The sequence below is a fragment of the Eschrichtius robustus genome, chromosome 11 (assembly GCF_028021215.1).
Source record: "Eschrichtius robustus isolate mEscRob2 chromosome 11, mEscRob2.pri, whole genome shotgun sequence".
Classification (NCBI taxonomy): Eukaryota; Metazoa; Chordata; class Mammalia; order Artiodactyla; family Eschrichtiidae; genus Eschrichtius; species Eschrichtius robustus.
Window position 1 is genome coordinate 48616716 of NC_090834.1, and position 27629 is coordinate 48644344.

The window sequence follows — 27629 nt, forward strand, 5'->3', positions numbered from 1 at the left end:
TCAGGGGGAAGGATGCAGGTGCTGGGTGTGTACAGAGGAGAAGAGTCTTCTCCAGTGGGCTTGATCCCATCCCTACTTCCATTCTTAAGGCAGAGAAAGTGTGACTCCCCTTGGACACATCCTCAAGTATCCCCCCTTGTTGTTTTGTTCTCCAAGGTTGCCTTGGTTTCATGGTAACATAATCCCACCTATTGAAGTCGGTTTGTCCAGCCATCAGGAGATGAAGAATTATGGAGAGGAAAGACTTCTTTCTGAGCATCAGAAAACCTGGGTTCAAGGTCTGGCTCTGGGGCTAATTTGCTGTGTGTCTTTCAGCTAGTCCTATTCACTCTCTGGGCTCAAGGAGGGTTGAATAGGGGGGCTCTATGGTCATCTAGTCTGGCCCTGCCACAGAATTAGACTTGGGGTGTGCATGTGTGTGTGTGTGTGTGTGTGTGTGTGTGTGTGTGTTATTGTAGTAAGAACATTTAACAAATGTTTAAGTGTACAATACTATAGGCACAATATATGTGGTTTTTGACAGTCCGCACATCCATTCCACCTTAGAGACCAGTGGTCCTGTCAGAGCCGGGGCTAACACACTTGCTGCTGCAGATGCCCACTTGTGCCCCGCTGGAATCCTCACAGACTCCCAACCCGCCGGGAAACAGGTCAGTGATGAGCTGGATGGGGAGCCTGAATCTGGGTGGTCCTTCTTGCACCACTAGGTGTCACTGTCCTACCTTAAACACCCCTCCTTAAAGTTCCAGTCTGATTTATTGGAAACTCTCCCACAGTTTTTTGGTTCTTGGCATTTGGATCCAGTTTGCATCTATCTTTCTGGACACTTCCCCCCAAAGACTCAACACAACGACTTACAGGTGTCTGCACACCTTACCTCCCTGCCTGCCGGGTTTTTGGACTTGACCAGTGACATGGAATATGAGGGGCACATCTGCCCAAGCTAATGGGTCCAGCCCCTTTATTCATTCAATCATGAATTTAATGAGCACATGCTATGTGCCAGGTCCTGTGCTGGGAGCTGAAGACTCAGAGAAGAAAGGCACCTCCTCCTCCAGAGCTCACAGTAGACATGGCAGTGTTACTATAACCTGATGAGAAAATGTTGAAATGAAGGACCCCATGCCATGAGCACAGAGCAGAAGGGGCCCTCAGGCCTGCCTTGCTTAGGTAGGGAAGCTTCATAAGGTTTGTCACAGCATTTAGGCTGACACTTGAAATCGGCACAGGTCTTGTGCAAACCGTTGGGACAGACCATGCCAGCCTGATGGAATGGCATCGGCAAATAGGCCAGTTCCATTAAGCTTAAAGAGAGCTTTTCCTATAAGGACTAAACGATACTGAAATCAATTTGGACCCAATTACCTTGCATGGGAGAAAGACCAGGCTCCTGCCCCATTCTTCGTTTACATACAATCACAACAGTCTGAATTACCCTTGAGAGCAGGCATGTGGCTTTTCATTTTTCTGACCACAGTGGAGGTGAACAGTAAATCTTAATGGATGAATGAATGAACGATTCACTTTACCAGCTAAGTTAAGCTACTACAAAGGCCGTTAGATTTTGAAGAGTTCTTTTTCCTGCATTAGCTCAGCCTCTTTCTCTGGGTGACTGATTCTGCAGGCTGGTCAGGCTCAGACAATTGGCTGTACTTTTTTACATCGAGAGTCTCTCCACTCCTTCAGGAACATTCCCTGGGGCAGGTGGCATAAGGAACTAATAATACAATGAAAACTTGGAAGCATGTGTGCTCACCCAAGTTGGGTCAAAAAGCAGAGAGTGACTTGTATCTGTTAATCCCATACGAACGAACACATAAACACCACTATATATAAAATAGACAAACAACAAGGACCTACCATAGAGCACAGGGAACTATATTCAGTACCTTGTAATAACCTATAATGGAAAAGAATCTGAAACTAACACAATATTGTAAATCAGCTATAGTTAAATTTTTTCAAAAAAGAGAGTGAGGTCCTCTCTGTGCTAATCTCACAATCTAGACCCCTTGGCCTTGAGCAAAAGAAGTGAAATAGCTCAACAACTCGCTCTCTGAGGTGGTTTTTCACTCCCAGAACTCCCAAGTGTTTGTTTCTGCCAAAACTCATTAGGAGCTTTGACACCTGGAAGAGTTCACACTAGATGGAAGGTGGGGGGGGGCGGTGGGTGGGTGGAATGAGCAAGATGTGGAAGGAGAAAGGGGCACAGGAATGATCCTGGCTCCGACCGGGCCGCTGTGAAGGTAGGCGGTGCAGAGCACGGTTGAGGGGTTGGGAGGGAAGAGGGCAAAGTAGGCAGAAATAAACTCTGAGTCTGTTTCTGCCAAAATCCTTCCACAGAGAGCCCTCTTTCCACACTCCTTGGCCCGGTATTCATGGCCACCATGGCCTGGCCCTGACCTCCATTTTCAAACTTTGCTCCTTTCCATTCCTCACCCACACACCAGCAGGATGGGCCACCCACCCTCACCAGAAGGGCCCATTGGTAGCCAGCTGCCCCTCAAGCTCAGCTCCTGGGGTCTCCCCATAGATACACTTCGTCCCACATCTACCCCTCTGGATAGACCATGCTCTCTCTTACCATATTATTTTCCCCCTTTGGCAAGTTTTTGTTTAACCTATTTAACCTTCAGTGTCACTCCTCTTTGAAAGTCTTCCCTGATCACCCCCTGGTTGAACTTTAGGACACTCGTCTTGCACACCTTGTACCTGCTGTTATCATAGCTCTTTTTACCGTGCTAAGAAATTATTAGTTTGTGTGTCTCTGAACTCTTGAGCATCTTACTGACAGGTGTCATGTCTCTCATTGCTACAGCACCAGCTCCAGCATAAAGCTTAACACATAACAGGTATTTAATTAACATTTAACCATAAAGTACTCAAAGGCAGAGACTTGATGCTATTCACCCTCGTGTCTCTAATCTCTAGACCATTGCTTGGCATGGAGAAAGACTGCAACACGTACGTGTTTGTTGAGCTAATGCACCTGTAAGCTGGGAGGGTTGGACATCCACATTAAAAAAGTTATTACGGTTGGGTGACCAACTCATCCCAAGGCAAATACTGGAAGTCCCAAATCCCAGGAAATTCTTCAGTCCTGGGCGAAGACCAAGATAGCTTGTTACCCTACACTACAGCCACAACCCACTGCCAGGATGAACCAGTAGCAGCTCAGTACATAAATTCATGATATTTAATCATTCATTTATTTGTCCAATCAACAAATATGTCCTGTATATATACACAAATAACTAGATACTGAAAAAGTAGTAATTTACAAACATGTGGGTACATGTTCTTGCTTTGCTCAGTTCATTACTTGGAGAGGCAAAGCTAACAAAAACCAGAGTCTATGCTTCAATTGGTCAGCCTTAGCTGAATGAATAAAACTATCCCTCTAACTTGGCAGAAGATGATAAAGGATTTCATTGAAAGGACCAATCATGGTTTGTGTTGGAGGCCAGGGACCTGGTCCTAGTGAAAACAGTGGTGCCCTGGGCAATTGGTTTATCTATAAAAGAGGGACTAATAATGGTACTGGTGCCTCTCTGTAGACTTTTTGTGGAGAGCAAAAGAAACCAAGGCTTTACGAGTTGAAAAGTAAGCAGCAAATATTAGCATCGTCAGCTTCACCAGCCTGTCAGTTAATCATAAAGTTGGTAACTTTATTACAAACTCCTGACAGCGGGTAAGTTCTGCTGCCAGTTTGATTACAGGAAGTCAACGTTTTCCAAAATCCTACTTCCCAGATATTTGTGGGGAATTCCAAGAAATGATACTCTTATCTCAGAACCAATGAGTTTGGTCACTCCATGCAGCAGCCAGCACTGCCCCAGGTCCTAACAGCTCCACAGAGGATCTGTGCCAGCTCTGAATCTGTGTCCCAAATGCCACTGCTGGTATGGGACAAGCCACTGCCCCTTGAAGCCAGGAGGAAATAGCTCTTTTTGTGTTTTGTGCAGATGGCAGGGAGGGTTCCCACAGCAAGAATGCTCGAGCCCAAAACGTTATAATCACTAGGGACCCAATGCTTGCCTCTGAGGATTTATACAAGTCAACAGAGTGGATGGAATAAGTGCTGACATTAGCTAGCTCCATGCATTCTTCTTTCTGGCATTTCTTGGGATCTGTTCACTATGTCATTTCTTCTCTTAAGGTAGTTGTTCTCAAATGGGGGCAATTTTACACCCCCTCCCCAGGGTACAGGCCATGTCTAGAGATATTTTTGGTTGTCAAACTAGGAATGAGGGCTGCTAATGGAATTAAGTGGGTAGAGGCAAGGTATGCTGCAACGCATCCTGTGGTGCATAGAAAAAGCCCTCCACATCAAAGAATTATCCACCCAAATTGTCAATAGCACTGATGTCGAGAAACTCTGTCTTTGGGTGATTTTTTTCTCAGGAATCCTGTTAGTCTCCCTTCTGACTTGGCCTCCATGGAATCTATTGCTTCTCAGGCATGTTTCTTTATGTCTACACTCTAAGGTGGATAGGACTTAAATCTTAGTCCGGGTCCCTGGTACTCCTGGAAATTAGCAGTGAAACATGGTTGTGTATCTAGGCTTTCTCAGAACTATTCAACTCGTGGCATATAAGCTCTAATCCCTGCCCACTTATGTTATTATATCGAAAGTAAGTTGCAGATCCTTCCATTCAAAAAAATATTTGGTGAGCACCTACTATGTACTAGGCATGGTATCAGACACTAGATATGCAACAATTAATCAACCAGACATTGCCCCTGCCTTCATGGAGAATACGGTATGGCTGAATTACAAATTCTAACACATGCCATGAGGAAAAGCAGAGGGCACTATAAGGGCATAGGATGGGAAGGACAGCTTTTAGGTTGGCAAGGCGGAGAACATCTCCCTAAAGAGGTAATGTTTGGATCGAGGCCTGAGGGAGGCAAAGAAGTGAGTCCAGTGAAGAGAGGTGGGGAAAAGAATAAGCACAGGGGGCTCTTGAGTGGGGAAGAGATTGAGCCATCAAGGAGCAGAACAAAGAATATATGGCTGAGTGTGCTGTGATCTAATTTGTACTTTTCCAAGGTTGCTGCAGCTGCCACGTGGGTGATGGGTTGAGGGTCACCAGTGGAAGTGAGAGACCCACGGGAAGGCAAATGCCGTGGTCTGGGAGGTGGATGGGGGTGGCCTGGGCCACAGGATGACAGTGAGGACAGAGCCAGAGGTCTGAGGCAGTGGGAGTCTATATCCAGGAATGGGCAGTGGCTGGACACACAGGAGACAAGCTATCACTGCGTGAACAGCTTCAGAGGGTGGCGGTTCATCGGAAATCAGCCCTCCCCTGTCCTGCTCAGCAGTTCTACTGGGAAGGAGCCACACACATCAGGGGCTGGTATCTTTTCCTACATTGCACTTGGCTTTTTTGCTGTTTCTTCAATTGGTTGAAATATTGAGTGGTTTTTATTTATTTATTTGTGGCTGTGGGGATGGAGGGAGGGTGATAATAAATGACTTGTCATAAAACCCAATTTCCTATGCTTTCAAGAGCCATTCCTCATCCTCTCGGCTTGATGCCATTTCTTTCTGGAGTCAGGCTGACCAAGAGCAGCCCACAGCCAGGGGCTTGGCATCTTCTCCCTGGAAAACCTTACTGTTGGCCCGGGCAAGGCTTCCTGGGAGTTAGACGTCCTTAACCTCAAGTCAAACCCCAACGCGACAACTAGTTGGGCAACAGACAAGGTCACTCCTTCTAGGGAGATCCTGGCAGGCAGGCCCACTCTAAGAGGGTAGCCGGCACCAAAGTGCCCGAACTCAGCTCCTCTGCCTTCGTTGCCATGGGCGGTGACCGTCATCTCTGCAGAGGACTCTGTCCAACGTGTCAGGACCACTGCCATCCAGACCAGAAGGAGTCAGCAGGCCTGGGCCTTGATTTGGGGGACTGGAGAGATTGTGCCTACAGCAGGGATGACCTGCTTGGGAATAGCTAAGCCCCAAGGGCAGAGTGCAGAGGACACCAGCAACACAGCTGTGTTCAGGTAAGTGCCAGGAGCCCACTATAGGGGAAGTCCAGGTGGGAGGTTTTAGTGAGCACCTACCACTAGTAAGGCCTGAAAGATGATAAAAACCATAGTTCCTGCCTTCAGGGAGCTGGCACTTGGTTCAGGAAGCACACAAATAGGTTAATAATACTAACATGATGAGTCTTATGATGGAAGTGAACACATAGCATTATGGGGGTGGGAGGAGAGAAAGGAAGAAGCTCCTAACTCTGCCAGGAGAATCAAGGGAGACTTTCAGGAGGAGGTGATAATTCTCTGGTGGTTCCAGACAGCCCACTGGAACCACCAGGGTTTAATTAACTGAACTTAGAAAAACAAACAGAAACACCACCACACATTTTTAAGGGTATACCTGGTCCATTATTCATTTAAAAAGAACAACCAAGTGAAATTAATTTCCCGCATGGATTTTTTTTACCCTATAAAATTACTCTGAAGGGTGAGTTTTCAAATAGAAAAATTCTCCTTTAAAAGTAGATTGCTTTACACTTGGCATTTAAATCCAAGTGCCAGAAGTATCTATGCTGTACAGGAAACCCATCGTCCTTCAGGTGTACTTAAGAAGATTTCTGGGAACAGGAGCTTTGTTGGGGGGAGATAACAGATAAAATGTGGGGTGGGTCACACGTGCCCAGCCCTGGTCTCCTACCAGGGACACACTTCCAGGATGAATGAATAGGGGTGGGGTGGGTGATGGGGAGGCACTAGTAACCTCCATTTGATGCCTATGGCCCAGGCTGCAGAAACAGGATAAACTTCCGTAGCCCTGATCAAAGACTCCTTGTTAGAAAGAAGAAAATTCTGGGATTATTTTTTCTGAAAGCTAACTTTCAATGAAAATTTGTATCACACTTCATCCTGTTTGTCCTAGAGAGAAACCATGATGCAAGTTGACAGTGACAAATAAGAATTAATACTCCACTTCCATCCTCTTCCCTCCTCTCAGTTTTTAGAAAGGGAACCGGTAAGTCAACTTATAGATCTTCACTGGGCACTCACTGTGTGAGGCCCTGAAACTCCACAAGGCCAGGGAGTGTGAGGGGCAAGTGGTGGCGGGAGTTGGGGAAGAGGAGGGAAACATATTAATTTATAAGAACATAACATTTTGCCATTTACAAAGCCTCTTCACTTATATCACCTGATGTAAATCTCTCCAATAACTCGCTGAGGTTGTAGGATCAAAGCAGATCACCAATTTACTAAAGAACTGAGAGGAGATTCAAATAAATTCATATTTGAGCTATGAAATCAACAGAAATTGTTGTGACATTGAAATGCTATTGTAATAAAAAAGAACATTCAGATAACAAACAAATGTAGTTAATCTTGAAAAAGAAGAGATAAACTCCAAATAGAAGCAATAAATAGGTTCTTGCATTATTTGATAATCTAGTTAATGAAGAGGAGGGAATCATATAAATGCATTGAAACATTTTTGCTGGTTGACACATTGACAAGGACAAACTGGTTAAATAATACTCTCATTTCACAGAGTTTAATATAAGTACTATACAAGAACACTTAAATACAACTTATATACACATATCTTTATAAACTTGATAGACGTTCTCCCAAATTGACAACTCTTAAAAATTTATACAATATAGGTGGAACTAAAGAAACCTCTTAGTACTCTTAGCAATGAAATAAAAATTTTGATCAACATGCAAAAGGAAAGAATACAGTATCTTTCTATTCTCTCTATAGACAAAGATATTAGAAAATCATTGTTCTATAGAAAGGTAATCAGACAGTAATTAGCCAAAAAGGTAAGCAAAAAGAGTATTATTGAAGTATGCCATGTAGTTAAATAATAATAAATATTAGTTTTCTAAATTATATAATGTTTATGGTATTTTTTACTTTTTTAAAAATAAATTTATTTATTTTAATTAATTTATTTTTGGTTGCATTGGGTCTTCGTTGCTGAGCATAGGCTTTAGAGCGGGGGCTACGCTTCACTGCGGTGCGCGGGCTTCTCACTGTGGTGGCTTCTCTTGTTGCGGAGCATGGGCTCTAGGCACACGGGCTTCAGTAGTTGTGGCACGCAGGCTCAGTAGTTGTGGCTTGCAAGCTCTAGAGAGCAGGCTCAGTAGTTGTGGTGCACGGGCTTAGTTGCTCCGCAGAAGCCCTTTACTTTTTATGGTTTATGGTGATTTCTTTCCTCATAGTAAATATAAGTTTTTAAACTAATTTTGTATTCACAATTTTGTGTTCTTTTTCTTAAACGTGGCCCCCAAACTGTATAAGTTTTAGCCTCCACAAAACCTGGACCTTCCCCTGATTTATGCCCATTTTGCAGGTGAGAAAACAAACTCAGGCAAAGTCTTACCCTTACCCAGGGTCACGCTGTTAGAAAGTGACAGAGCCAGACATAGAGCCAGCTCTTTTCCTTCACGATGTTGTCTCTGCCCTCAAAGAGCCTGAATGCATTATATAAATCCCCACACATTTCCTTTGCAGAGGCAGAAAGAAAGTAAGGTAGAACATTTAGGCAACCCAGACGACTCGCTCAAGTTTCTAAAGAGAGATTCAATGTGGCCTATAGCGCACATCCCATCTCCCTTCAGAACCTGTGTTTGGACAGAATTCAATTTACAGTCAGCACCAACATCACAATTCTAGGCTAAAGGAACCGCAGAATCAAGTACGCCCATGGGAAGCAAAGACAGGTCACATCAAATGCATTCAGGGGCTTCAGGCTAACTAATTCTTCCTGAGCCCCTACTGTTTGCCAGCTACTCACACCTGCATTTGTCTTTATCTACATGAACAATTTTTTTAAGGATGAGAGAATAGAAACTCAGAGTAACATGGCCAATATCACAGATCCAGTAAAAAAACAGACACAAGCTGCAAAGGCAGATCTGCCCCAAAGCCCATCTCCAGTTCTCCAGGAGGTTGTGGAATTCAGAAAAATAATCACCTACTTATGCCTGAAGGCAAAACCAGAGAATCATTAGTGAAAAGCAGAGAGATGGGTAAGTAGTAAACATCCTTCCCATTCTCTCTGGTTCTCATTTAAAGTCTGGGGCTAACCTGACAGCAGCCGTGGCATTCAAAGGGTTCCAGGAGCCAAACAGAACTATGAGAGGTCTTTACCAGGAACCATCCCACACCCAGAACCCAGTGGGATAATCTGAGTTGTAGCTAAGGGTAAGACAAGCATCAGTATTTGAAAGGGAGTACTATGGATTAAATCCACATACAGAGCAAGAGAGCTTGCACTAAGATGAGAAATAGGTTGGAAAGCAGGTTGGAAAGAAATATCAAAAGTTTCAGAAAACAGACTGTGAAACAGTCACAGCCAATAGATTTCTGTTGATTTTTTTTGTAATCAACATATTAAATATCATGCTTCCATAAATAATGGGAAGGAAAAAAAATGCTTTGCTTTACAATAAATATTGGCTATCCATCGTCCTCAGGCTGATCATGTGGGGCATCAGTGAGAGTGTTATACATGGGCTTTAGCTGAGTAGGATCCAGTAAACATACACACAAGGAGGGTCACCTCCAGATAAGGTCATGCAATCCCTTATCTCCAGAGAATGCCAAGGCAAGAATCATGGAATTTGATGCTCAGTTCATAATAAAAATTGACTGCAAGTTCATGGTTGTTTTTAATTTTGTTTTGTCTAGCTCTTAGCCACGTTTCTATGGTCTTATGAATAATGAAAATCCCACTGGACATCCTGGTCATAACAACCATGGCCTGGATTGAACCTAACGCAAGAGTTAGAGGTGGTAGGGAGACAACTGACTGTGACTTCCAAGTGCTTTCATTGATATGTGGCCCCTGGAATTCAGACAAGCAGGCCTACAGGGAGGCTTTATTCTGTAGGGGAACTAGAGAGAGGCCTGGAGCCTTTCCAAGCCTGGAGGAACTTGGCTGGATCCAGAGGAGCATGAAAGGCCCAGCCCCAAGGCAGCCTGGGGACCTTGGAAGCCAAGGTCAGGAAAGGAACGGCTTGTCCCCCTGACAGAGATAAGTAGGGCCTGGGGGGCTGTTTCATTTACATGGTGTTTTCCAACCTTTACGCACAAATTCAGAGTGAACTCTGCTTCTCACCATCAGCAGCCTTGTTGGGCAAAAGGCCTGATCCTTGGCCTGATAGCCCCGAGCCCTCCTGGAGGAAAGAAGAAAATACCAGGTATCCTGGAGGCATCTGAGGTTGAAAAGGAAGAGCACTGCCTATAGAATCCAAACTCCTGGCTACGTACAATAACACAATAAATTAACCCACTGCACACTCAAATCTTATGCCTTTGCCTTTTGCATATTCCTCGCTTTACCTCAAGAAAACAATACAAATTTTCGGTACTTTTTTTTCCAATTCATGATAAGTACTACTGATAGGATTACCACAAAACACAGCAATGAAACTGACAACCATGAAAACTCTACAGGCTACAATTTGTTATAGGCAAAAACTAACTGAAGAATCATGTATTATTGGGCATGCTGTAAAATGCAAAAAGAAAAAAAGAATGACCAGAGGGGAAAAAAAATCCGTTTTGAAGAAATAATCAAGAACAACAAAAAATAAAACTGTCAAAAGGTAAAACTGCACTCAATAAAACTAGCAAAAGAATCAAATCTTCTTGCTAATTTCACATCTAAAAAATTTTATCCGGGAAAATTGAATTTAATAATTATAAGGGCCAAAGAGGGACAAAAGTGGAAGCAACAATAATGAATGAATTTTTTCAAGAGCAAAACAAATGACAATAACAAAAACTAATGGCTACTTCAAAGTTTATTATAAAATATACACAGGAAGAATTAATCCAGATCAACATTAGTAAAATAAAAGTAAAACTGGAACTGGTTCAACTGCAGTGTATAAAAAATTAATCAAGGAAATAAATTGGATTATTGCAGAGTCCTCCAAAAGAAAAATGGTTTTTCAATAGACATTCGCCATGAAGGCATAATCCTGATTTAGATATATATATATTTTTTAATGTGGAGTTAAATATGCTCAAGGTCAAAACAGCCAGATCATATCCCCATGGAGTCCACGTAAGAGTCAATACAACAGGAACAAAATGTCCCATACTCAACTCCTAGGATTGAGTCTTGGCTCTGAAACACAGGGCTTTGATTCTGGTAAGCCACGTGACTTTGGGAAAGTTACTAAATGTCTCTAAGCCTCAATTTCCTCATCTGTAAAGTGGACATGTTAATTCTATAAGACTGTTCTTCCTAGTGTTACTACTGGACATCCAAGCAAAACCATGAGAAACCTTGCACACATCTTTCTTCTGAGAACCTCCTTACCCCTAGGTTTTCATGCTTTGTGTCATATAACCTCAGGCTCTAAGCATGACCTCCTGAACTTAAGAATGAGTACCTGACCCAAAGATAACTATGTGTAGATTGGCCAGCAGCCTGGTTCAAAAGCATTGCTCAACAAAAATAATTTATACTCAACAGTTACTGGCTAATCCAATCCATAAAGTCCACTCTTGGAGAATTTTCACATCAGATGTGCAAAAAAAGTGAGCAGAGAGTAGGACCAGCAGAAGCAGAGAGAGGCAAAGAGAAGACAAAGGGCAGAAGCCATGTGGTAGCATGACTCATGAATAAGTAAAAGCCCTGAGTAAGCTAAAAACTCTGTGAGTTCATTACTGTAGGAATTATTATAGGTACAAGGTTTTCATTGTATAAGTCTTTCTAGGTGTAGGGTCAGTTTGAAAGTTTTCATATCAAATTTTTTAATCATTTAAACTCCCATTAACCAGCAAACAATATATCCATATTTCTTATATCTTGAAAAAATCCAATCAGTATAGAATTACTGTCAAATTAAGTGAAGCAGCCCATGTAGAACAGAGAGTCCAATGGCTGAGGAGGAAAAAAAAAAACGGGGTCTCCAGATATAGTGGTTAAAATCTTGTTATGTTTCAGGATTTTAGCCCACTTCAAATTCTTTAACTTCAGCCCTGTACAATTCAGAGAAATCCTGGGTCAACTCTATGTAAATGATATAGACAAAATGGAATTCCTGTACTTCTAGGATACATTCAAAAAGAGAACCTTCTCAAGTACTGCATCTTTGGCTTCTTGCCTGGTGTCAGCCCAGGGAGACTTCTTTTTTTCTTTTAACTTTTATTTATTTATTTATTTATTTTGGCTGCACCGGGTCTTAGTTGTGGCATGAGGGATCTTCGTTGTGGCATGCAGACTCTTAGTTGCGGCATACATGCAGGATCTAGTTCCCCGACCAGGGATCGAACCCAGGCCCCCTGCATTGGGAGCGCAGAGTCTTACCCACTGGACCACCAGGGAAGTCCCCCAGGGAGACTCTTTAAGGCCAACCTACCTGATGCATACTCTATCCCCAGACTCAGCCCTGAATAATTCCATGAGTAGCTCTTGACATCACTAACTTTATTGCTCCTTTTCCTACACAGTGCACACCTGCTCATTGCCTCCTTCAGTTTGACACAATCAGCTACTCTTTCCACCTTGACCTTGCCTCCTCTCAAGGCCAAGTTCATTTCTCTACCTAGGTTGAGCTCCTCAAGACAGCCCTTCCAATACCTAAGGCATAGGTAACCCTGCCACCGGTTTCATCATGTCATCCAACAACAAAGCTCATATACTTTCAAAATGCCTTCTTCCTATCTGTCTTTTACCCCTGGCCATCTACTATCCAGCCTAGCTAGTATCAGGACTTTCAAGTCATCCCTCTGTTGTCTCACCCCCTTTCAGCTGACAGTTTGCTTCCATTTTGCAATATATTTGCCTAGACTTTACAAAAATCAATGAGTTCAGGATAACAAGTACAATAGCCTCAGGTGGCCTCCCAAAAATTGATACCATGTTTTTGTTGACCTAGTTATTGCATTTCACTGTTACCAGAAATCAACTGATTAGGCAATTTTCAAAGTATTTTTCATCTATTTATTTCATTTTCACTAAGTAGAATGACCCTGTAAAACTCAATTGTTTATTTCCAAAAGTAGGCTTAATGCCTGGCAATCTTAATACTTACATAATTTCCAAGAATGCTGGATCCACATTCTCTTTGAAGTCAATAATGCAAGCCACTAATTTTCCACCACTACCATTCCAATTGGGCCAAAAGATTTAGAATAATTTAGCATCCAAACAGGATATATATTCAGCATGGAAAGAACAAAGAGATTATCATTAAGTCTTTGATTAAATCACATCTTCTATTCTAGACCTCAGTTCAGTTTCATCACCAGTAAGAAGAGCATTTTTTTTAACTTTTATCTATCCTCTAGAAGTCTGAGAGTCCTTTGGGTTAGGGATTGTATTTCACTTTTCTCTGCATCCCCAATGCAAAACACAGTTCTGTCAAATAAAAACATTAGATTAATCTTGAATGAATGAATATCCATGATCTATGAAATTGTGACTTCCACGGAAATATCCAAAACCCCTGACATCATTAACAGTTCTGTAGGGCAGTAACAGCCAACGATTTATGATGAAAAAAGAGCCCCAGGCACATTAAAAGCCTGTCCCAAGTTATGATATTCAGTTCTAGGCCAGGATCCCAGAGGGACAAAATGGAAAGTATGTCAGACTCTGCTTTAATTCAATGCAGCACTTGAATCTGTGCTCTCTTGGGCAAACCACTGGACATGAAGAAACCACAAATATGAAGATCAGAGAGGCCTGAATGTGAATTGGATTCCATCAGTCCCTTTCAAAGTTTTGGTTTTAAGAAACAGAACTTCCCTGAGCAACGTTAAGCAAAAGGTGAGTTTTTTGGATGAAGAGAAATATCAACATGAATTCACAGGCAGGAAGTGCTGACAGGTCCCCGGAAGACTTGGTACCAGGAACTGAACCCACACCCTCCAAACCAGGCCACAGACCCACCCATCATTGAGACCCCTCTCTTTGGGGCCATCCCCTCTTCCCTCTGCACATCTCTCTACAGAGCAATTTTCCTTTTCCACTCGTAAACAGGCTAAACATGGCTGCCCAGATTCTGTTTTCTTCTGAGTGCCCATCACGGCACACTTCTCCTCTGAGTGAGGATAAAGGAAGATGGATTACCTTTTTTTTTTTTGAATCAACATACAGTTTATTATTTTTTTATGGTAACAGATTTTTTTCAAATTGAGCTTTTAAAAAGTACATTTAACTACAAAAGTAAGATTAAATAGGTACTAATAAAATATATTTGCCCTGAAATGGTTAAGAATATACAATGTTGATGCCCACATCAACAGTACATTACACGCATTACTTAAAGGTCATTTTCTTTTCAGTAATAATGTCGATAAAACCACAATATTTATTGCTTATATCAAGTGCAGGTTAAAATCCAGATGGCCTCCAAAAACAAATCTTTCTGATAAAGGACTTCTCAGTCTGGTCAGGTGAAATATTACACTTAACATGTATGAATACAGCTGAAAATATACCAGTTCTTAAGAAGTTTTCAAGTCTTGATTTGAGGGAGTGGGTACAGTGTGAGCAGCGCCCTGGGGTGCTGGCGGGACTGGACACCCCACTTCTCTGTGGGTATCTAGTCAACCGCACCTTCTGGGGTCTGAGGAATTTGCTAACAGACGAAAACCCCCGTGATTCACACAACACTGTCAGCTACCAGTGCCGAAACTTGTGGGGCAAGATTAATTATTTATAGGGCATGTTGCTGAGAAAAGTGTCCAGCCAACAAAAGCACCAACCAAAATGACTGACACAAACCCCATCTTAGTGAGAATAGGTTGCCAATAAAACCGCCTTTTCCTTTTCTCGTTCGGTCTCGTTCAGCCTCTGCTTCATCTGCTACACCTTCTGAGCTGTGCCCTTTCCTGTCCCCTAGAAGGCGCTTGCGCAGAGCACTCTCGCTGTTTTCCTCCAGAGTATCTTGCATTTTAGAGGACCGTCCTGTATACCTGTCACCTGTCAGTTTTTCTTCTTCTAGGCCTATCCAGTTGCCATTGTATTTTTCACTCATTATTTTGGATGGTGACTGATCAAAAACAGGACATAACGTCTTCGTTAGAAAGTTCTTTCTACCGCTTCTGTACACTTGAATCTCCCTTTAGAAACTTTGCTCCTTCTCTTATAGTCACGTATGAAAATCTGAGTTGATCTGGTGTCTGAATCAGCCCCATTCAGCATTTTCTCATACTCAGTAACAGTTGTTTAATGTTAATATTGACTCCTTTTTCCATCAGAACAAGACAAGTGTCCACCAGAGAAAAGGTGCCTGACTGCCCGATGCCGGCACTACGGCGGATCACGGCAGGCCCGTGTTCAGGATTCAAGGAGCCAGATTCTCGCACTTTAAATAAGAAATTGAGAAATGAAGCTGGTGATGCAGGGTCTCCAAAATCTGGCCAGGTAGTATAATGAAAGTGAGATACTGTTCTGTAATTTATTATTATTTTTTTTAATTTATTTTTTTATACAGCAGGCTCTTATTAGTCATCAATTTTATACACATCAGTGTATACATGTCAATCCCAATCTCCCAATTCATCACACCATCACCACCATCCCCCGCTGCTTTCCCCCCTTGGTGTCCATATGTTTGTTCTCTACGTCTGTGTCTCAATTTCTGCCCTGCAAACCGGTTCATCTGTGCCATTTCTCTAGGTTCCACATACATGCGTTAATATACGATATTTGTTTTTCTCTTTCTGACTTACTTCACTCTGTATGACAGTCTCTAGATCCATCCACGTCTCAACAAATGACCCAATTTCGTTCCTTTTTATAGTTGAGTAATATTCCATTGTATATATGTACCACAACTTCTTTATCCATTCGTCTGTCGATTGGCATTTAGGTTGCTTCCATGACCTGGCTATTGTAAATAGTGCTGCAATGAACATTGGGGTGCATGTGTCTTTTTGAATTGTGGTTTTCTTTGGGCATATGCCCAGTAGTGGTATTGCTGGGTCATATGGTAATTCTATTTTCAGTTTTTTAAGGAACCTCCATACTGTTCTCCATAGTGGCTGTATCAATTTACATTCCCACCAACAGTGCAAGAGGGTTCCCTTTCCTCCACACCCTCTCCAGCATTTGCTGTTTATAGATTTTCTGATGATGCCCATTCTAACTGGGGTGAGGTGATACCTCATTGTAGTTTTGATTTGCATTTCTCTAATAATTAATGATGCTGAGCAGCTTTTCATGTGCTTCTTGGCCATCTGTGTGTCTTCTTTGGAGAAATGTCTATTCAGGTCTTCTGCCCATTTTTGGAATGGGTTGTTTGTCTTTTTAATATTGAGCTGCATGAGCTGTTTATATATTTTGGAGATTAATCCTTTGTCCATTGATTTGTTTGCAAATATTTTCTCCCATTCTGAGGGTTGTCTTTTTCTCTTGTTTATGGTTTCCTTTGCTGTGCAAAAGATTTTAAGTTTCACTAGGTCCCATGTGTTTATTTTTGTTTTTATTTCCATGACTCCAGGAGGTGGATCAAAAAAGATCTTGCTGTGATTTATGTCAAAGAGTGTTCTTCCTAAGTTTCCCTCTAAGAGTTTTATAGTGTCCGGTCTTACATTAAGGTCTCTAATCCATTTTGAGTTTATTTTTGTGTGTGGTGTTAGGGAGTGTTCTAATTTCATTCTTTTACATGTAGCTGTCCAGTTTTCCCAGCACCACTTACTGAAGAGACTGCCTTTTCTCCATTGTATATCCTTGCCTCCTTTGTCATAGATTAGTTGACCATAGATGCGTGGGTTTATCTCTGGGCTTTCTATCTTGTTCCATTGATCTATGTTTCTGTTTTTGTGCCAGTACCACATTGTCTTGATTACTGTAGCTTTGTACTGTAGTCTGAAGTCAGGGAGTCTGATTCCTCCATCTCCATTTTTTCCCTCAAGACTTCTTTGGCTATTCGGTGTCTTTTGTGTCTCCATACAAATTTTAAGATTTTTTATTCTAATTCTGTGAAAAATGCCATTGGTAATTTGAGAGGGATTGCACTGAATTTGTAGATTGCTTTGGGGAGGATAGTCATTTTCACAATATTGATTCTTCCAATCCAAGAACATGGTATAACTCTCCATCTGTTGGTATCATCTTTAATTTCTTTCATCAGTGTCTTATAGTTTTCTGCATACAGGTCTTTTGTCTCCCTCGGTAGGTTTATTCCTAGGTATTTTATTCTTTTTGTTGAAATGGTAAATGGGAGTGTTTCCGTAATTTCTTTTTCAGATTTTTCATCATTAGTGTATAGGAATGCAAGAGATTTCTGTGCGTTAATTTTGTATCCTGCAAATTACCAAATTCTATGATTAGCTCTAGTAGTTTTCTGGTGGCATTTTTAGGATTCTCTATGTATAGTATCATGTCATCTGCAAACAGTGACAGTTTTACTTCTTCTTTTCCAATTTGTATTCCTTTTATTTCTTTTTCTTCTCTGGTTGCCGTGGCTAGGACTTCCAAAACTATGTTGAATAATAGTGGTGAGAGTGGACATCCTTGTCTCGTTCCTGATCTTAGAGGAAATGCTTTCAGTTTTTCACCATTGAGAATGATGTTTGCTGTGGGTTTGCCATATATGGCCTTTATTATGTTGAGGTAGGTTCCCTCTATGCCCACTTTCTGGAGAGTTTTTATCATAAATGGGTGTTGAATTTTGTCAAAAGCTTTTTCTGCATCTATTGAGATGATCATATGGTTTTTATTCTTCAATTTGTTAATATGGTGTATCACATTGATTGATTTGTGTATATTGAAGAATCCTTGCATCCCTGGGATAACTCCCATTTGATCATGGTGTATGATCCTTTTAATGTGTTTTTGGATTCTCTTTGTTAGTATTTTGTTGAGGATTTTTACATCTATATTCATCAGTGATATTAGTCTGTAATTTTCTGTTCTTGTAATATCTTTGTCTGGTTTTGGTATCAGGGTGATGGTGGCCTCATAGAATGAGTTTGGGAGTGTTCCTTCCTCTGAAATTTTTTGGAAGAGTTTGAGAAAGATGGGTGTTAGCTCTTCTCTAAATGTTTGATAGAATTCACCTGTGAAGCCATCTGGTCCTGGACTTTTGTTTGTTGGAAGATTTTAAATCACAGTTTCAATTTCATTACTCGTGATTGGTCTGTTCATATTTTCTATTTCTTCCTGGTTCAGTCTTGGAAGGTTATAACTTTCTAAGAATTTGTCCATTTCTTCCAGGTTGTCCATTTTATTGGCTGGGAGTTGCTTGTAGTAGTCTCTTATGATGCTTTGTATTTGTGTGGTGTCTGTTGTAACTTCTCCTTTTTCATTTTTAATTTTATTGATTTGAGTCCTCTCCCTCTTTTTCTTGATGACTCTGGCTAATGGTTTATCAATTTTGTTTATCTTCTCAAAGAACCAGCTTTTAGTTTTATTGATCTTTGCTATTGTTTTCTTTGTTTCTATTTCATTTATTTCTGCTCTGATCTTTATGATTTCCTTCCTTCTGCTAATTTTGGGTTTTGTTTGTTCTTCTTTCTCTAGTTCCTTTAGGTGTAAGGTTAGATTGTTTATTTGAGATTTTTCTTGTTTCCTGAAGTAGGCTTGTATAGCTATAAACTTCCCTCTTAAGAAATGCTTTTGCTGCATTCCATAGGTTTTGGATCATCATGTTTTCATTGTCATTTGTCTCTAGGTATTTTTTGGTTTCCTCTTTGATTTCTTCAGTGATCTCTTGGTTATTTAGTAACGTATTTTTTAGCCTCCATGTGTTTGTGGTTTTCACGTTTTTTCCCCTGTAGTTCATTTCTAATCTCGAATAGTGTTGTGGTCAGAAAAGATGCTTGATATGATTTCAATTTTCTTAAGTTTACTGAAGCTTGAGGTGTGACCCAAGATGTGATCTATCCTGGAGAATGTTTCATGCGCACTTGAGAAGAAAGTGTAATCTGCTGTTTTTGGATGGAATGTCCTATAAATATCAATTAAATCTACCTGGTCTATTGTGTCATTTAAAGCTTCTGTTTCCTTATTTATTTTCATTTTGGATGATCTGTCCATTGGTGTAAGTGAGGTGTTAAAGTCCTCCACTATTTTTGTGTTACTGTCAATTTCCTCTTTTATAGCTGTTAGCAGTTGCCTTATGTATTGAGGTGCTCCTATGTTGGGTGCATATATATTTATAATTGTTATATCTTCTTCTTGGATTGATCCCTTGATCATTATGTAGTGTCCTTCCTTGTCTCTTGTAACATTCTTTATTTTAAAGTCTATTTTATCTGATATGAGTATTGCTACTCCAGCTTTCTTTTGATTTCCATTTGCAGGGAATATCTTTTTCCATCCCCTCACTTTCCATCTGTATATGTCCCTAGGTCTGAAGTGGGTCTCTTGTAGACAGCATATATATGGGTCTTGTTTTTGTATCCATTCAGCAAGCCTGTGTCTTTTGGTTGGAGCATTTAATCCATTCACGTTTAAGGTAATTATCAATATGTATGTTCCTGTGACCATTTTCTTAATTGTTTTGGGTTTGTTTTTGTAGGTCCTTTTCTTCTCTTGTGTTTCCCACTTAGAGAAGTTCCTTTAGCATTTGTTGTAGATCTGGTTTGGTGGTGCTGAATTCTCTTAGCTTTTGCTTGTCTGTAAAGCTTTTGATTTCTCCATCGAATCTGAATGAGATCCTTGCTGGGTAGTGTAATCTTGGTTGTAGCTTCTTCCCTTTCATCACTTTAAGTGTATCATGCCACTCCCTTCTGGCTTGTAGAGTTCCTGCTGAGAAATCAGCTGTTAACCTTGGGAGCTGTTAACCTTGGGAGTTCCCTTGTATGTTATTTGTCTTTTTTCCTTGCTGCTTTCAATAATTTTTCTTTGTCTTTAATTTTTGCCAACTTGATTACTATGTGTCTTGGCGTGTTTCTCCTTGGGTTTATCCTGTATGGGACTCTCTGCACTTCCTGGACTTGGGTGGGTGTTTCCTTTCCCATGTTAGGGAAGTTTTCGACTATAATCTCTTCAAATATTTTCTCGGGTCCTTTCTCTCTCTCTTCTCCTTCTGGGACCCCTATAATGCGAATGTTGTTGCGTTTAATGTTGTCCCAGAGGTCTCTTAGGCTGCCTTCATTTCTTTTCATTCTTTTCTCTTTATTCTGTTCTGCAGCAGTGAATTCCACCATTCTGTCTTCCAGGTCACTTATCCGTTCTTCTGCCTCAGTTATTCTGCTATTGATTCCTTCTAGTGTAGTTTTCATTTCAGTTATTAAATTGTTCATCTCTGTTTGTTTGTTCTTTAATTCTTCTAGGTCTTTGTTAATCATTTCTTGCATCTTCTCAATCTTTGCCTCCATTCTTTTTCCGAGGTCCTGGATCATCTTCACTATCATTATTCTGAATTCTCTTTCTGGAAGGTTGCCTATCTCCACTTCATTTAGTTGTTTTTCTGGGGTTTTATCTTGTTCCTTCATCTGGTACATAGCCCTCTGCCTTTTCATCTTGTCTATCTTTTTGTGAATGTGGCTTTTGTTCCACAGCCTGCAGGAGTGCAGTTCTTTTTGCTTCTGAGATACTGTTCTGGCTTCACCACTATTGGTAGTTCCTAACTGCAGCAGACGGACTGTGTAATAGGACTTCACGTCTTCTGACAGGAACTTCACACTGAGTCCCGTTTCCTCAAGTAGCATCTCTCCTTCGCCTTTTGTTGGCCAGTACTGTGCACATTTAAGTGATTCTTTCTCCACAATTTGGTTTAGTATGACAACTGCTTTGGTCTTTTGCTGCCAAACCATGAGCCAGAAGTGACAACCTGTATTAGGAAGTGGATACTCTGTTAAGGTGTAACTCCTCTGCCCCTCTTCTATGTCAACTGAGCTGGCATTAATAAATCATTTTCAGCATTTTGCTGTTTAACATGACTGTGATCGTATGGGCTTACATCTCTGTATATGTGTCGATTTCTGTTTTCTGGAACCTTGACCACTCTGAGGATAGTCATGGGACTCACTGCGAATTTCTGCGCTCCTTCCAGGAAGCTCTGAGGGGATGCTTGGGCTGCCGCGCTCTGGCCGCCCAGCCACGGCCCGGCCACCCTCCCCAGAAGATGGATCCCTGTTTCAGCCTTTGCATCAACAGGGGAACACCATGGCCTTGGAATTAAAGGAGCCATTGGCTTTACATACTTATGCAGGGGAAAGAGGATAGACTTGTTTTAAGTAAATTAAAACACATTCAGAGAGGAACTGAGCCTACAGTAGCTGCAAATAAATAAGGAAGAAAATAAAATGGCATTCCTTAAAATTCACAGTGGGGTGAAGGAAAATATTTGACTCATAGGTTTTAGATTTACAACTTTAGGATTGGATGATGTACCCAAGCACACTTCTTACTTTTTCTCAAGCCAGACTGCGATGAGGTAGAGAGAATGAGAGGTGAAGAAGTAAAGAAAGTGAGACAACTTGCTCTCTCAAGAACTTGAAACTAGGTACAAGGACTATGAGATGCAAGCTTAAAGCAGAGTGGGGTGAAGTTGGTGTGTGTGTGTGTGTGTGTTTGTAAGAAAGATAAGATTTGCACCTCTCTGTGAACTGAAAGATAAGATACCAAAGAAAAGGAGAATTCAGAAGCAAGATGCTGGAGAAGGGAGTGGTGCCAGGAGCACAGATGAGGGAAGACACTTCTTCCCCCCAGATGATGGAGCCCCTACCAGCTTTTCCAGCTCCTCTCCCAACACGGCCCCAACATGTCCTGCATTCTAGGCCCTCTCTCACTCTGTCTATGATCATGTCACGCTATCTCATGCCTTCATGGTCTTGTACACATTGTTTCCTCCACCTGGAGTGCTGGTCACCCAATTGTCTCCTATTGAACTCTCACTCGCCCTCTCAGACACGACTCACAGATCACTTTCTCTGGGGAACTTTCCTGATTCTTCCATTCAAGAAAAGTAAATGCTTCTCCTCTGGTGTTCAAAGACTTGTAAGATACACATTTATCGGTGTTATTATTCCTTCTAACCCCCCACCAGAGTGGAAGTACCTCAAGGGGGAAGGCCTATGCCCAATTCATACTGACTGAACATTCAAGAGATTTTGAATGAATGAATGAATGAATGAGGAAAGGAAAATCACTGTGTGCTTTAAGAGCTTTGAGATGGAGAAGAAAAGTACAGCCTCTTGCTGGGCTGAGAAGGATGGGACAGGGTGAAGCTTGAAGAGAAAACAAAACTGTCGGGACAGTCTCTGATGGGAATTTACTGGAAAGTCAGAGATGATGGAAGGATTTGGAAGCAGAGTGACAGCCTAGCCAAAGTTTGCATGCCAGTGGCATCAACTAATAAATAGAAATCCACAAAATTGAAGTTGGTGACCTTCCTGTAAAGGAAAAAGCAACTCTCCCACACTCAATAGCTTTATCTGAGAAATAAATTAAGAGTGATCAAGTCAGATTTGTGAGACCACAGGGACAGAGTGTCTCAGACAGCTGGGGCTTTCTAAAAGGCATAAAAATACCAACATTCTGTCAAGGTCCATGATCAAAGCCTTGCCAGACTCAACTCATGAAGAAGAAAATCCACTTAATAGTATTAAGAAAATCTTTGACTTCTAATCTGTTGCTGTGCAAAAATTTGAATTTTGCTCACCAAGAATTAAGTATCAATTAGAATGTTTTTTAAAATCTGTATGGTAAACATGATTTAGCAATAGTAACTGATTTGTGTGGCTAGTAGGAAATCATCAGATATAAATCTAATAGAAACTTGAGTGCACTTTCCCTTTACTGGAACTCTGCAATACCAGAACATCATGGAATGTTAGACCTCAGAGGAACCCTGAAGAACATCTAAGCCAATAACCCCATCTTCTCAGAGGCCAGGGAGGAAAAGTGACGTTTCAGGCCTCTCATCTCATTAGTGGTGGAACTCAGCTGGAAACACAACTTTTCTCATCTTTCCATCAAATGATCTTCCCTCTGCACCATGTCATGAAAATAAAGTTAAATTATGTTCAATTAAAGAATTATTCAGTATGGTTTGCTGTCCAAAAGAATTAGCTTAAATAATGTTTTCATGCCAAAAATGGTAACCCCTCAGATAGCCAGAAAATACTATTGTTTTCTGGAACCCTTCGTTTCCTTGGAGCTTCAGAAAGTCTTGGTTTTACTGAACAAACACTACGTGCTCTAAGAGTTTGGAAGAGAAAAGATTGTGACTGATGTAGGCAATGGTAGGTAGAGAATGGAAAAGAGAAAACTTGACCAGAAAGCCTGGAAAAATGGACTGAATCCATGGAGTCAGGAGAAAGAATCGCATCCCTGACCAAGATAAAAGAAAATATCACAATGAAAGATTCAAGGGAAACTGATTGATTGCCAAGTTTGGATGGGAATTAATTTGTTTAGAACAGTGTTTCTCAGAGCGTATTCTACAGAACACTGGTTCCCTAATATACTCTATAAAAACATAGTAATAATAGAGGAGAAATTCTGTGTTCTCGTGATTGAGAGATGCTATTCACCCTCTCGAAGAGCCCCAGGGCACATTAGGTTATTAAAGGTGCCAAGTGTTCCTACAGTCAAGTTTCTTTATTTTTTTTTTGGTACGATACTTTAAAAATTCAAAAGCCATTCTTAGTTTAAGGGCCGTACAGAAAGATGCCACCACTCGATATTTAGCTCTTTGCAGACCCCTGCCATTGAGGCCTCTTTCGTGCTTTTTTTTACATAATGCTTGTTAATATCCTATGACCCCTAGTTCTGCTGGAGACATTTGAGAAAATACAGTTTAGAGAATTGACTCTCGAATATTGAACATAATGATCAACTGGAGAGCATGTTTCGTGCAGCTCCCTGGGGCTGGAATCTGCATTTTCATCAAGCCCTCTAGGTTGATTCGGCTACGGGTGGTCCAAGAATCACACATTGAAGGGAACGCTGACAGTAAAGGAAAAACTAGGGTGATGATGACCTTGGGGTTGAAGGTCAAGAGGTGGCCACAGACAATGAGGGAAAACTGAGCTAGACCTCAGTTATCCCAGAGAACATTTCAAAGCTTATCTAGGGGGAAAATGCCATCCCCCTGAAATAATCAATGGAAGATTTTCCTGAGAGGAGGAACAGCTATAGCCCTACTACCCAAGGTTCCCTGTGCCCTTGGGGATGTCTCACTAAGCATCTTCTGCCACCACCACTGGAGACTGGTGGGGTGGGTGAGAGGGGCTTCCCCCCTTTCCTAAATTTGTTGTGGTACAGCTGAGCAAGGAGAGGCATTCTTTCAGGGCTTCAGTAAATCTTCTGGAAAACAAAAGAAGAAAGAGAGCAATATGTATGTGAATAAACTAGCTCTCAAGGCTTCACTCAGCTCAGTAATAGGCTTTCTTCTCTGGAGCTTGTAGGCTTCACCCTGTAGAAGCTTCTAGCTTGTTTTTATAGTGTGGGTGATTTCAGAGGTGTGCCGGAGTCGGCTCAGCTGTGCGTATCTCTTCCCACCTCCCTGTTCAGTGAGTGCCTTCATTTTGGTAGCTTGAAATCGGCCATGGTGGGAGTATTTACACCACAGAAATCAGCAAAAGTCAGGGCATTGTTTATTTATCTATTTTTCAGAGCTAGTTGTTAAACAGTTATCAACACATCACTGCTTCAAACTCACCATCCAGAATGCATCATAGCTCCATGGGTAAAAGTGCAAGCTATATGTTCACACAGACCTTGTACTGAATCCCAAGACCATCTCCTTAACTAGTTATAAAACTCTTACTCTGGGGGAGGAGAGAAGATGGCGGAAGAGTAAGACGCGGAGATCACCTTCCTTCCCACAGATACAGTAGAAATACATCTACACGTGGAACTGCTCCTACAGAACACCCACTGAACGCTGGCAGAAAACGTCCGACCTCCAAAAAGGCAAGAAACTCCCCCCGTACTTGGGTAGGGCAAAAGAGAAAAAAGAAATAACAGAGACAAAAGAATAGGGACGGCACCTGCGCCAGTGGGAGGGAGCTGTGAAGGAGGAAAGATTTCCACGCACTAGGAAGCCCCTTCGCGGGCAGAGACTGCGGGTGGCAGAAGGGGGAAGCTTCGGAGCCACGGAGGAGAGCGCAGCCACAGGGGTGCGGAGGGCAAAGCGGAGAGGCTCCCGCACGGAGGAGCGGTGCCGACCAGCACTCACCAGCCCGAGAGGCTTGTCTGCTCCCCCGCCGGGGCGGGCGGGGGCTGGGAGCTGAGGCTCGGGCTTCAGTCGGATCGCAGGGAGAGGACTGGGATTGGCGGCGTGAACACAGCCTGAAGGGGTTAGCGCACCACAGCTAGCCGGGAGGGAGTCCGAGAAAAAGTCTGCAGCTGCCGAAGAGGCAAGAGACTTTTTCTTCCCTCTTTGTTTCCTGGTGCGCGAGGAGAGGGGATTCAGAGCGCCGCCTAAACGAACTTCAGAGACGGGCGCGAGCCGCAGCTAACAGCGCGGATCCCACAGAAACAGGGGCGCAGAGGAAAAAGCGGAGAGACTCCCGCACAGAGGCTCGGCGCCGAGCAGCGCTCACCAGCCCGAGAGGCTTGTCTGCTCACCCGCCGGGGCGGGCGGGGCTGGGAGCTGAGGCTCGGGCTTCGGTCGGATCTCGGATCGCAGGGAGAGGACTGGGGTTGGCGGCGTGAACACAGCCTGAAGGGTTTAGCGCACCACAGCTGGCTGGGAGGGAGACCGGGAAAAAGTCTGCAGCTGCCGAAGAGGCAAGAGGCTTTTTCTTGCCTCTTTGTTTCGCTGCGCGCAAGGAGAGGGGATTCAGAGCGCCGCCTAAACGAACTCCAGAGAAAGGCGCGAGCCGCGGCGATCAGCGCGGACCCCAGAGACAGGCGTGAGACGCTGGGGCTGCTGCTGCCGCCTCCAAAAAGCCTGTGTGTGAGCACAGGTCACTCTCCACACCGCCCCTCCCGGGAGCCGGTGCAGCCCGCCACTGCCAGGGTCCCGTGATCCCCGGACAAATTCCCCGGGAGAACGCACTGCGCGCCTCAGGCTGGTGCAACGTCACGCCGGCCTCTGACGCCGCAGGCTCGCCCCGCCTCCTCCGTACCCCTCCCTCCCCGCGGCCTGAGTGAGCCAGCGCCCCCGAAGCAGCTGCTCCTTTAACCCCGTTCTGTCTGGGCGGGGAATAGACGCCCTCAGGTGACCTACACGCAGAGGCGGGTCCAAATCCAAAGCTGAACCCCAGGAGCTGTGTGAACAGGGAAGAGAAGGGGAAATCTCTCCCAGCAGCCTCAGAAGTAGCGGATTAAAACTCCACAAACAACTTGATGTGCCTGCATCTGCTGAATACCTGAATAGACAACGAATCATCCCAAATTCAGGAGGTGGACTTTGGGAGCAGGATATATTAATTTTTCCCCTGTTCCTTTTTTTTTTGTGTGTGAGTGTATATGTATATGCTTCTGGGTGAGATTTTGTCTGTATAGCTTTGCTTTACAATAGCTTTATTTTGCTTCACTATATTATAGCCTCTTTCTTTCTTTCTTTCTTTCTTTCTTTCTTTCTTTCTTTCTTTCTTTCTTTCTTTCTTTCCTCCCTCCCTCCCTCCCTCCCTCCCTCCCTCCTTTCTTTCTTTCTTTCTTTCTTTCTTTCTTTCTTTCTTTCTTTCTTTCTTTCTTTCTTTCTTTCTTTCTTTCTTTCTTTCTTTCTATTTTTTCTCCCTTTTACTCTGAGCCGTGTGGACGAAAGGCTCTTGGTGCTCCAGCCAGGCATCAGGGCCGTGCCTATGAGGTGGGAGAGCCAACTTCAGGACACTGGTCCACAAGAGACCTCCCAGCTCCACGTAATACCAAACGGTAAAAATCTCTCAGAGATCTCCATCTCAACATCAAGACCCAGCATCACTCAATGACCAGCAAGCTACAGTGCTGAACACCCTATGCCAAACAACTAGCAAGACAGGAACACAGCCCCATCCATTAGCAGAGAGGCTGCCTAAGATCATAATAAGGCCACAGACACCCCCAAAATACACCACCAGACGTGGATGTGCCCACCAGAAAGACAAGATCCAGCCTCATCCACCAGAGCTCAGGCACTAGTTCCCTACACCAGGAAGCCTACACAACCCACTGAACCAAACTTAGCCACTGGGGACAGATACCAAAAACAACGGGAACTACAAACCTGCAGTCTGTGAAAAGGAGACCCCAAACACAGTAAGATAAGCAAAATGAGACGACAAAAAAACACACAGCAGATGAAGGAGCAGGGTCAAAGCACACTAGACTTAACAAATGAAGAGGAAATAGGTAGTCTACCTGAAAAAGAATTCAGAATAATGATAGTAAGGATGATCCAAAATCTTGGCAATAGAATAGACAAAATGCAAGAAACATTTAACAAGGACGTAGAAGAACTAAAGAGGAACCAAGCAATGATGAAAAACACAATAAATGAAATTAAAAATACTCTAGATGGGATCAATAGCAGAATAACTGAGGCAGAAGAAAGGATAAGTGACCTGGAAGATAAAATGGTGGAAATAACTACTACAGAGCAGGATAAAGAAAAAAGAATGAAAAGAACTGAGGACAGTCTCAGAGACCTCTGGGACAACATTAAATGCACCAACATTCGAATTATAGGGGTCCCAGAAGAAGAAGAGAAAAAGAAAGGGACTGAGAAAATATTTGAAGAGATTATAGTTGAAAACTTCCCTAATATGGGAAAGGAAATAGTTAATCAAGTCCTGGA

General features: G+C 42.6%; 1 pseudogene; it reads right to left on the reverse strand.

The window, feature by feature from the left end:
• Positions 1-14734: 14734 nt before the first annotated feature.
• LOC137772196 (tyrosine-protein phosphatase non-receptor type 2-like) lies at positions 14735-21089 on the reverse strand (annotated as a pseudogene).
• Positions 21090-27629: the final 6540 nt, after the last annotated feature.